The 10,003-nt window shown below is 42.4% G+C and overlaps 1 protein-coding gene and 1 long non-coding RNA gene across 4 annotated transcripts in view; one reads left to right on the top strand and one right to left on the bottom strand.

The window, feature by feature from the left end:
- LOC144894899 (uncharacterized) overlaps positions 1 to 6,794 on the top strand; it is a 44,349-nt gene extending 37,555 nt beyond the window's left edge. Inside the window, exons 2-4 of one of the 2 annotated variants that reach the window (XR_013625437.1) lie at positions 4,103 to 4,224; positions 4,325 to 4,363; positions 6,506 to 6,794. This is a non-coding gene — a long non-coding RNA (uncharacterized LOC144894899). Of the gene's footprint in view, positions 1 to 4,102; positions 4,225 to 4,324; positions 4,481 to 6,505 lie in introns of those variants that run through there. The other variant, XR_013625438.1, reaches the window with a different exon arrangement.
- fstl5 (follistatin-like 5) overlaps positions 1 to 7,636 on the bottom strand; it is a 154,210-nt gene extending 146,574 nt beyond the window's left edge. The window contains exon 1 of one of the 2 annotated variants that reach the window (XM_058049606.2): positions 7,304 to 7,636. The gene's annotated coding sequence lies outside the window, so the exon portion shown is untranslated. The remainder of the gene's footprint in view (positions 1 to 7,303) is intronic. The other variant, XM_058049613.2, reaches the window with a different exon arrangement.
- Positions 7,637 to 10,003: the final 2,367 nt, after the last annotated feature.

The raw sequence follows: 10,003 nt of genomic DNA on the forward strand, positions 1-10,003 counted from the left end.
TCACATGGTTGAAATGTCATTCCAGACTACGTTAAGTTGAGTTTGAGATCCCTGATTTACATTATTTAGCACAACTCTGTTAGGTTTGATTGCTTTGAGATTGGCACGGACCATCAGTCAGGATTTGCGGGAAAAGAGTGCAATTATTCAACAAAATAGAGCTTAACTTTTTGTACAGTTGCCTACTAAATCCTGCAGAGTGCATGTTGTGTTCAAAGATGATTTTAGAAGACAGCTGGGATAGGCTCCAGCACCCCCTACGACCCTCGTGAGGTTAAGAGGTAGAAAATGAATGAATGTTGTGTTGTTTTGGAGCTGCCAGGCTCCCGGAGCAGGAGGGGATAGAAAAGAAAAATCAAAGAACACACAGAAACAAACGCCGCCTCTTGCCTGAAGACAGCTGGGATAAGCTCCAGCACCCCCTACGACCCTCGTGAGGATAAGAGGTAGAAAATGAATGAATGTTGTGTTGTTTTGGAGCTGCCAGGCTCCCGGAGCAGGAGGGGATAGAAAAGAAAAATCAAAGAACACACAGAAACAAACGCCGCCTCTTGCCTGAAGACAGCTGGGATAGGCTCCAGCACCCCTGCAACCCTTGTGAGGGTAACTGACATAGGAATGGAACTCGGTCCAAGGACTTCCTGTATTCTTCTAGTTGTTCCATACAGCAGAATTGTGACGTTTGTGCTGTGTTAACAAGATAAGTCAACATGTGACAAAGGCAAGTTGGCATCTATACGGTCCACCCTACAACCGTTTACGACTCTCCCTGCAAGCTGGAGCGTTGGCTTTTTCCTCTTTAATTTATGGAGCGCTCCAAATGCATTGTAAGTACACTCTGCAAGGGGGGGAAAAAAAATTCCTGGCAGCGGCACAAGGCTAACGATCATTATGTAACGTGACGGATGTGATGTGCTGCACTGTGCCCTCCACAATGTTGTCACACTCGGCCACGAGGGTGTCCGACAACCGGGCCGCCACCACCGCCATTAAGATGCAACGCATGGCCGGACCGCCTCCACGCTCACCTTCCACTGCGTTTCCCGCCACACAGATGGCAAATACCGGCGCTATTATCTCAGCCGTGCTTTTAATTCCACTACGCCGGGATCTGTGCCTCACCGAAAATAAACGGTGGACTGCCATTTCATCAAATGAAAATGACATTTCACATGTTTTAATTAGAAGAAACTGGCACTTGGCTCCATGAAGGACGGAGGAAAATAAAACCAGTCCATTGCTGACGGGACCACTCCAGCTTATTGGCTCACATATCAATTACAATAATCCCGAAAAACTGGAAGCAGGTTTAATTAAAAAGCGGCACTGGCGGCGTGGAAAATGAAACAATCCATCCTTAAATATCAAAAGACCACAAAGTAGTCAGCGCAGGTCCAAACAGCTGGAACAGCTGTAGCTTTCCAGCCTCCCTATTCCCCCCACAAGATGGCGGTAGCTGCAATTGAAGTTTCATGATTATCTACCTCTGCATGCACTTTAAAATGTTACTGCTCACTGTGAGTGTGAAACTGTCCTACTGTTGTTTGCAATGAACCAATCAGCGCAGTTTGCTTTTTGTTGTTGTTACAACATTGGTTCTGTTGCAGCATTGTTGTGCAATACACACGGTTTTTGTACAGCCCAGTTTTTGTATAATTTCGTACACTGTCTTAAGTATTGTACATCCATTTAGTAGCCCTGTACGGAGAGTTGCAACAATTAATCCGTTATCAAATTAGGAAACAACTATTTTGATATTCCATTAATCTAATGTGTTTTCATTTCCTTAGTCATCCATTAAAGCAGACCTATTATCATTGTGTGTCAGGCAAAACAAACCATGTACGTAAATCCAATTAATCAATTTAGCCAAAAATGTTAACACAAAACATGTTTTTATAGTTTTAAAATTCAATGTTGACATGCAGAAAACAATTGGAAATGCCTATAATTACATACAATGATGAATTAAAGGGATAACTGGTTGCTTTTACCATCACTGAAGACATGATTGTTGCCGTGACGGGAAACAGGGAGGTGGTTGATCTTACTGCAACATTGTGTCTTTGGAAACAGTCATATCTTCACTGAAGGTAAAGGTAACCTCAATTGTTCATTTAGCCTTTTAATTTCTCAATTATATGCATATAAAATTGTTAAATGTATGTAAAACTATATTTGTAAACCGATAAAACCATGTTTTGTGTTAACATTTTGAGAGTCCACCACTGGTTAAAGCATTCACGGTTTCCATTATGTGAGCTTGCTAGTAGGATGCTAACAAGCAGGGGACGTTTTGTGGTAGGAAATACATTAAAGTTGCCATTTTGTGAGCTAGCTAGTAGAATGCTAACAAGGAGGGGACATTTTGTGATCACAAATACATTAAGGTTGTCATTTTGTGAGCTAGCTAGTAGGATGCTAACAAGGAGGGTACATGTTATGATCGGAAATACATTAAGGTTGCCATTTTCTGAGCTAGCTAGTAGGATGCTAACAAGGAAGAGATGTTTTGTGATAGGAAATACATTAAGATTGCCATTATGTGAGCTAGCTAGTAGGATGCTTACAAGGAAGAGATGTTTTATGATAGGAAATACATTAAGATTGCCATTATGTGAGCTAGCTAGTAGGATGCTAACAAGGAGGGGACATTTTGTGATAGAAAATACATTAAGGTTGCCATTTTGTGAGCTAGCTAATAGGATGCTAACAAGGAAGGGACATTTTGTGATCAGAAATACATTAAGGTTGCGATTTTGTGAGCAAGCTAGTAGGATTCTAACAAGGAAGGGACATTTTGTGATCGGAAATACATTAAGATTGCCATTTTGTGAGCTAGCTAGTAGGATGCTAACAAGGAGGGGACATTTTGTGATTGCAAATACATTAAGGTTGCCATTTTGTGAGCTAGCTAATAGGATGCTAACAAGGAAGGGATGTTTTGTGATAGGAAATACCCAGCTGGACTCATGCAGTGTACTAAAAACACTACAAGATGTGCGCCATATTGTACGTATACGTTAACCAGAGAATGCACGCAAACCAAGGTAAAATGTGGTGTAAATGTTCAATGTTAATGAAAAAAAACATCACCAGGATGGATGCTAACTGAGGTTGCAATGTGGTAGTCCTTATGTCCACCACAGAGTACATAAATGTACATAAGCTATCTTTTTCACCTCTCTCCACAGCCCAACTTTATTGAAATAAGGCTATGAAACGATTGACAATTGTAAAGGTCTTCCTGCTGTTCTTCACGGGAGGTCCTGGAAAGACAGTTGATGGAGGAGAAACGAATAAATGAGTGAAAAAATAATCCACCAAGTCAAAATCAACCCACTATATATTCATCATGGTATGAAATGAAAACAAGTGAATAGGAAACTCAGGTAAGCAATCACTTCTCCCACAAGCTGATGAATGATAAGCAGTATGCCTTGCCAGCCAAGCCTACGGAGCCAAATCGTCCTGGCTGGCAAGGAGAGGGGGGGGATTTGGCTGGAAAGCTCGTTATGGCATTTTTTTTTTAATCATCACTATTTAGAAATTAGATGGCATGCGGCGTGAATCATGATTGCAGGTTTTCTTCCTATTTTTTGGTGCAGCCGCGGTGTTTTTGTCCTTCATGCTGACTGAGTCTGACTTGTGTTGTTGGTCTTTCTTCCTCCTTCCTTAAAACAAAAGGTCATTTTGGCAGCTATTCACCGACACATCTGGAATTTGATGGCACATGTTTTAACATTCCAACAGCGAACACTGAAGACCCGCGTCCTCCCATTTAGGCCGCCCTCCATCTGCCAAAAAAATAAAAAAAAAGCCGCCTTTGGAGTCCACCCAGCCTTGACTTGAAAAGTGCCTTGTTCAGCTCGTCTCTATTAAACGACTTTTCGGCAATAACAGTCCGACAATCCACTCAGAGTTCCATCTTGATGCGGAGTGAAGAAGGTCATGCTTCACAAATCCGTTTGAAGACAAAGACTCTGAGACTGCGGCAGCGGACTGATCCGCTAAACGGAGAGGGAGCTAAAATGTTGCTTTATTGCAGAAGGAGAGACACAAATTAAACATGCTAATGTCTGCCTTGTTTGTTTGCCTCCAGCAGTACTGGGAAAAAGTGTAAAATGCGACACAGCGCAGCGGCCCAGCTCACCACAAGAGAAGTCACCCTCCATCATATCAAGGCCGCTGGAGAGAAAACCAACCCCCCCAAAAAATACACAGGTATATTTCAGCTATAGGGCTCTGGTACCCAGAGAGGTAGCATAAGATTATATCATATTTATATGCTAATTAGACAATTAAACACATTTAATGTTCACAGGTGACCCCACTGAGCTGCTGGAGAGCTCAAGCTGGCCAGGTAAGAGCTCTCAGGGGACGTTTGTAGAAGTAAATAGTGTGTAAATGGAACAGAGGGGCCCATTAAAACAGCACCAAGTTGCACCGCTGGAGTCTTTTGCGCTGTAACGAGCGCGTCGCCCCGCAAAGACAGGAAGCGCCAGCAAATATGGTGAGGATTTATGTAGGGTCAATGACAAAAAAGTATAAAGTCCCACATAGCTGAAGCCATTAAAGGGCAAGGAAGCCCACAGGAGGTCGGTCAGAATGATGACATTTGCTTCAACCACCTGAGGGGGGCAGTGCGCAGAAAAAGTAAAGAAAACTGTGGACCAACAAATATCCACAAGCAAGATGTCGCCTACTTCTCACATAGAACTTGAAAATATCATTTAAAACTTCTAAGACATCTGATCCAAAAGTAGAAGAAACTTCCACAATCCAATCAAAAAAACAGTAATACATTAAAGCACATGTTAACACAAGTCAAAGATCACAGGAGCGCTCTGCTGTGTTTAAGGATTAACTGCAAAAACGCGAATCAAAGATCCTCTATATTCTATTTTTAAAGAGCTACTACAAAAATGCTTGTCAAAGATCCTCCACATGCGGTTTTTAAAGACCTACTGCAAAAATGATCGTGAAAGACCCTCCTTGTTCTGTTTTTAAGAACCTACTGCAAAAGTACTGGTCAAAGGTCCTCAATATGCTGCTTTTAAGGACCTACTACAAAAAGCTAGACAAAGACCCTCCATACACTGTTTTTAAGGAGCTACAGCAAAAATGTTGGTCAAAGATCTCAGAGCTATTGTTAAGGATCTACTGCAAAAATGTTGGTCAAAGATCCTTCATATGCTGTTTTTAATGACCTACCGCATGCAAAAATACTAGTCAACGATCCTCAATATGGTATTTTTAAGGACCTACAGCAAAAATGCTTGTCAAAGATCCTCCTTATTCTGTTTTAAAGAACCTACTGCAAAAGTACTGGTCAAAGATCCTCCTTATGCTGTTTTTAAGGGCCTACTGCAAGCGGTAGTGAAAGATCGTCCATATGCTGCCTTTAAGGACCTTCTGCAAAAACGCTAGTCAAAGATCCAACCAAAGCTTTTAAGGAGCTACTGCAAAAATGTTGGTCAAAGATCTCCCAGTTGTTCTTGTTGTTAAGGATCGACTGCAAAAATGTTGGTCAAACATCCTCCATATGCTATTTTTAAGGCCGTACTACATGCAAAAATGCTAGTCAAAGATCTTTCCATATGGTATTTTTTAAAGACCTACTGTAAAAACGCTAGTCAAAGATCCTCCTTATGCTGTTTTTAAGGACCTACTGCGTGCAAAAATGCCCCAAATTGCCCAAATTTCATGGACGATCGTGTATGAGATGTTCATTAGACAACCTCAGGAAGTTCATGTTGTTCTTTCAGAACCAATTATAAAAACCTTTGTCAAAGATCCTTTATATGCTGTAATGGAGGACCTAATGTTACTTCCTAGTTTTGAAGTGAACTTATGGACTGGGCCAGACTGAATAACATATCATTACTAATACTATACTATACTATACTATACTATACTATACTATACTATACTATACTATACTATACTATACTATACTATACTATACTATACTATACTATACTATATCATAACTATTTATGGTATGAAGGGATGAGCAACACTGCACTATAAGTAACTAAGCACTTTGCTGTCACCTGAATGCATCATCCATACAATCTATAGTCTCATTTGTAGCAAAAGCTGCCAGAGGGAGCGCATACCGGCCCATGGAGGCCATTCTACACCCTGCGGCTCAATAATGCTTTGGCTTTCCATCGATGGTTTTAAATCAACAGCATTGAGTGTGTGACCTCCGAATCAGGTCAAGTTCCCTGAGCAAAGTTGCGCGGCGGAGCGTGTTGAAAGCAACTTATCGTTGTCAACGCGGCGAGGGAGGCTGTCAGGGTTGCAGTAAAGTTGTCGGAGTCGTCTTGTCTATCTGGTCGGGAGAGTTTAGAGCGGAGTGTATTAAAAAATAAATGCACAAGGGCGGACAAAAAAACGAGAAAACACTCACACAGATGCACACTTTTTATATCTTTCAATGCCATTGAATATATAATGCTCATTGATGAGTGTGTGTTATTTGAGTTGTATTGTGCAGGGCTCAACTCTTTTCTACGTGATCTCATTAGAGTGCACAGGTGTACCTAATGGAGTGGCCAGTCAATGCATACAGTAGGCAGCCAGCCTAGTTGCTGCTCCAAATGGAAAATCCATTAATGAGTGCAGCCCGGGAAGAAGAATAACGGATTCTCATTGGCAGAGCAACAGGAAATAGATTGTGTGCACTGGTTTTTGCCAGGGGATGATTAAATAATAATAATAATAATTTGAAAACTGTCAAAGTGCATAAATATGCATTTAGGTCTATTTCCCGTGCTCGTGCTTGGGGATGATATTCTCCCTGAGTCGTATCCTTAGCAGAAGTTAATCTGCTTTATAGGTCCAGGGTCCAACTCCATCTGCTGCAACTATTAAATTAAAAGTCCACCCCCCCCCCCCAAAAAAAAAATCCCATCAGTAAAACAACACAATTAAAGTGACCGTGCAACACATCCTCACTTGGACCAGAAGCCTACAAAAACGAGGAGGATAAAAACCAAAGTCTAATCCCTGTACTAGAAAAAAAACGGTGTCACTCAAGGATTAGCGTGCACGGCAACACGCACACTCAATCACACACACACACACACACACAAAGTAGTGTTGATAATTTAAGGCTGAGGTGGCGTCGTGCTGCAAAGACAAGTGGCGCAATTGCCACAAACATCACCAGATTATTTCACTCCCTCGGAAGCAGATGGATTAACGACCGAGATTAAAAGATCATTTCTGAGCTCCAAACTCCCCGCAGACTTTGCACACAGCCAACAAAAACAACAAACATTTGTCTCCGTACCTTTACGTCCACGCGTGGGGGCTCCAGAGAAGAAATAATCCACACGCGTTTTGTGTGCAAAGTGCAAGAAAGGCAATCCGAGTGATAATCTCCCTTTTAGTTTAACAACGTAGGCGCGTCCGCGGGAGTGGAAGTTTGCGGCCAAATGGAGACGGTTAATCCGCGCTGGAAGCGTCACGCGTGGAGGACAGAGGAAGAGAAAAAAAGAAGGAGGAAGAAGAAGTGGAGTCGAGCACCACGGCGGAGTGGACAGCTCCCTCCGAGTAGCAGCGATCTCACCTCGGCCGCGCTCGGCTCGCTTGTGAGGGAAGAACGCACAACTCACCTCCACGCGCGTCCCCGCGAGATTTCCCTACAGTCGCGAGAGAGAGAGAGAGAGAGAGAGAGAGCGACAGAGAGCGGAGCCAATCGGAAAAAGAGAAGAGGTGGATGATACTACAATGTTACTACAATCGATACCAAATAAATACACGGCCCATATCAACAACACTAATACTTTTTACTTGAACTTGACTACTACTTATCTCCTTATTATTAAAAATAATAAATTATAAATAAATAAAAATTAGCTGAAATTTCAACTTAATTGTGATGAATTAGCAAACATTTCATATTCATAGCAGCAGGGCTGCACGGTGGTCAAGTGGTTAGCGCGCAGACCTCACAGCTAGGAGACCAGGGTTCAACCCTCGGCCATCTCTGTGTGGAGTTTGCATGTTCTCCCCGTTCATGCGTGGGTTTTCTCCGGTTAATTAGGTTAATTAGCGACTCCAAATTGTCCATAGGTATGAATGTGAGTGTGAATGGTTGTTTGTCTATATGTGCCCTGTGATTGGCTGGCGACCAATCCAGGGTGTATCCCGCCTCTTGCCCAAAGACAGCTGGGATAGGCTCCAGCACCCCCGCGACCCTCGTGAGGAAAAGCGGTAGAAAATGAACAAATGATGAACGCCTATAGCAAGTAAGCAAATACGGTCAAAAACTGTTGGAATTAACATCTGTGGCTGTAGGCAACCTCCTCATGTAGTTTTTTAATCAACTCCCCAAAATAACAGTTGCTGAATTTGAAGTATGCAGCCACTTTATCGAGCTCTGCGTCCGCTTTAAAATGTCAGCTCCCTACAGCTATCACAACATTGGTTCTGTTGCTGCGGTGTGATGCAATATTGGTACCTAGTAGATACACACAAGGAGGTACAATATGCCGCTGAGCTGTGTTGTGTTACTACTCGCCACAAGGGGGCACTCATGAGCACAAAGAAGCCGCTCATGCACATGCTAATGCAAACTAAATGAGCTTCCACTGCTGACATTATCTGCAAGTGTGCGACAAAATGAAGTCATGACAGTGTGATTCATCGAGGACAAACACAACGGGTGGACGATGGGTTGGGGGGTGGGGGGTGTATTCCCTTGACATTCGACGCACGACTCTGGGAGATTACGTGGTGGCATCTGTGCTTATAAACAAGCCACACGCCTCTAATTTGTCATGCCTACAATTACTGTGCCGCATGCTAATTGAAGGAGATGTTTTCTTATGCAAAGTTGGTGTGTCATGTGTGTGTGTGTGTGTGTGTTTGTGTGTGACTGTAATGGATGGTGACACGTCGTACAAGGATCTTGAGCAGGAGCCGGCTCACACAGACGTGATGCGCGACCGCTTTGCTATTTCCATTAAGTGTTAAAGTGTTGGCAGCAGGACCAGATTGTGGTGTCAGCTCCAGGTTTAATACAAAAGACACGGCCGTAGTAGAAACCACACACCTGCTCTTGGGTTTCACGCACAGCTTTGGCTTCAAGTGTGACCTTTGATTATATATTCACAATGAGGAATACTAGAGAATCAATGTCCATTGTTAGCTAGCTCATATTAACTTATTTTCTGGCATTATAATGCACAGAAAAGGGAAGTAAATGTGTTCATGTTTCACATAAGGATTGTGAATGATGGGCAAAATTCCCCTAAAAGTGCACTTCTCCTTTAAAGCTAAGCACGTCTGTTTGATTAACTTATTTTTACCGGTATTTAATAATAAAAATAATTACATTAGATTAGATTCAACTTTATTGTCACTGGTACAGGGCAACAAAATGCAGTTAGCATCCAACCAGAAGTGCAAATTTATAAATACCTTATTAGTAAGTAAATGTAGAAATAGAATAGAGCTGTAAATGGACAGATATATGTACAAACTATAACAGGCTATGACTATGATACAGTGTGGATATATACAGGGATATAAATGACTATAATATGGCTATTGCAGATTATTCATTCATTCATTTTCTACCGCTTTTTCCTCACGAGGTTCGCAGGGGTTCTGGAGCCTATCCCAGCTGTCTTTGGGCGAGAGGCGGGGTACACCCTCGACTGGTCGCCAGCCAATCACAGGGCACATATAGACAAACAACCATTCACACTCACATTCATACCTATGGACAATTTGGAGTCGCCGATTAACCTAGCATGTTTTTGGAATGTGGGAGGAAACCGGAGTACCCGGAGAAAACCCACGCATGCACGGGGAGAACATGCAAACTCCACACAGAGATGGCCGAGGGTGGAATTGAACCCTGGTCTCCTAGCTGTGAGGTCTTATACAAATTATAAACAGTATGCACAGAATGAATGTGACAAGATATAACAGTAATACTATGTACAGTAGTGCAATGAAATAATAATAATAATATAAGCTA

Source organism: Doryrhamphus excisus, linkage group LG23, assembly GCF_037039965.1.
Source record: "Doryrhamphus excisus strain RoL-2023G ecotype Guam linkage group LG23, RoL_Dexc_Guam_v1.1, whole genome shotgun sequence".
Taxonomy (NCBI): Eukaryota; Metazoa; Chordata; class Actinopteri; order Syngnathiformes; family Syngnathidae; genus Doryrhamphus; species Doryrhamphus excisus.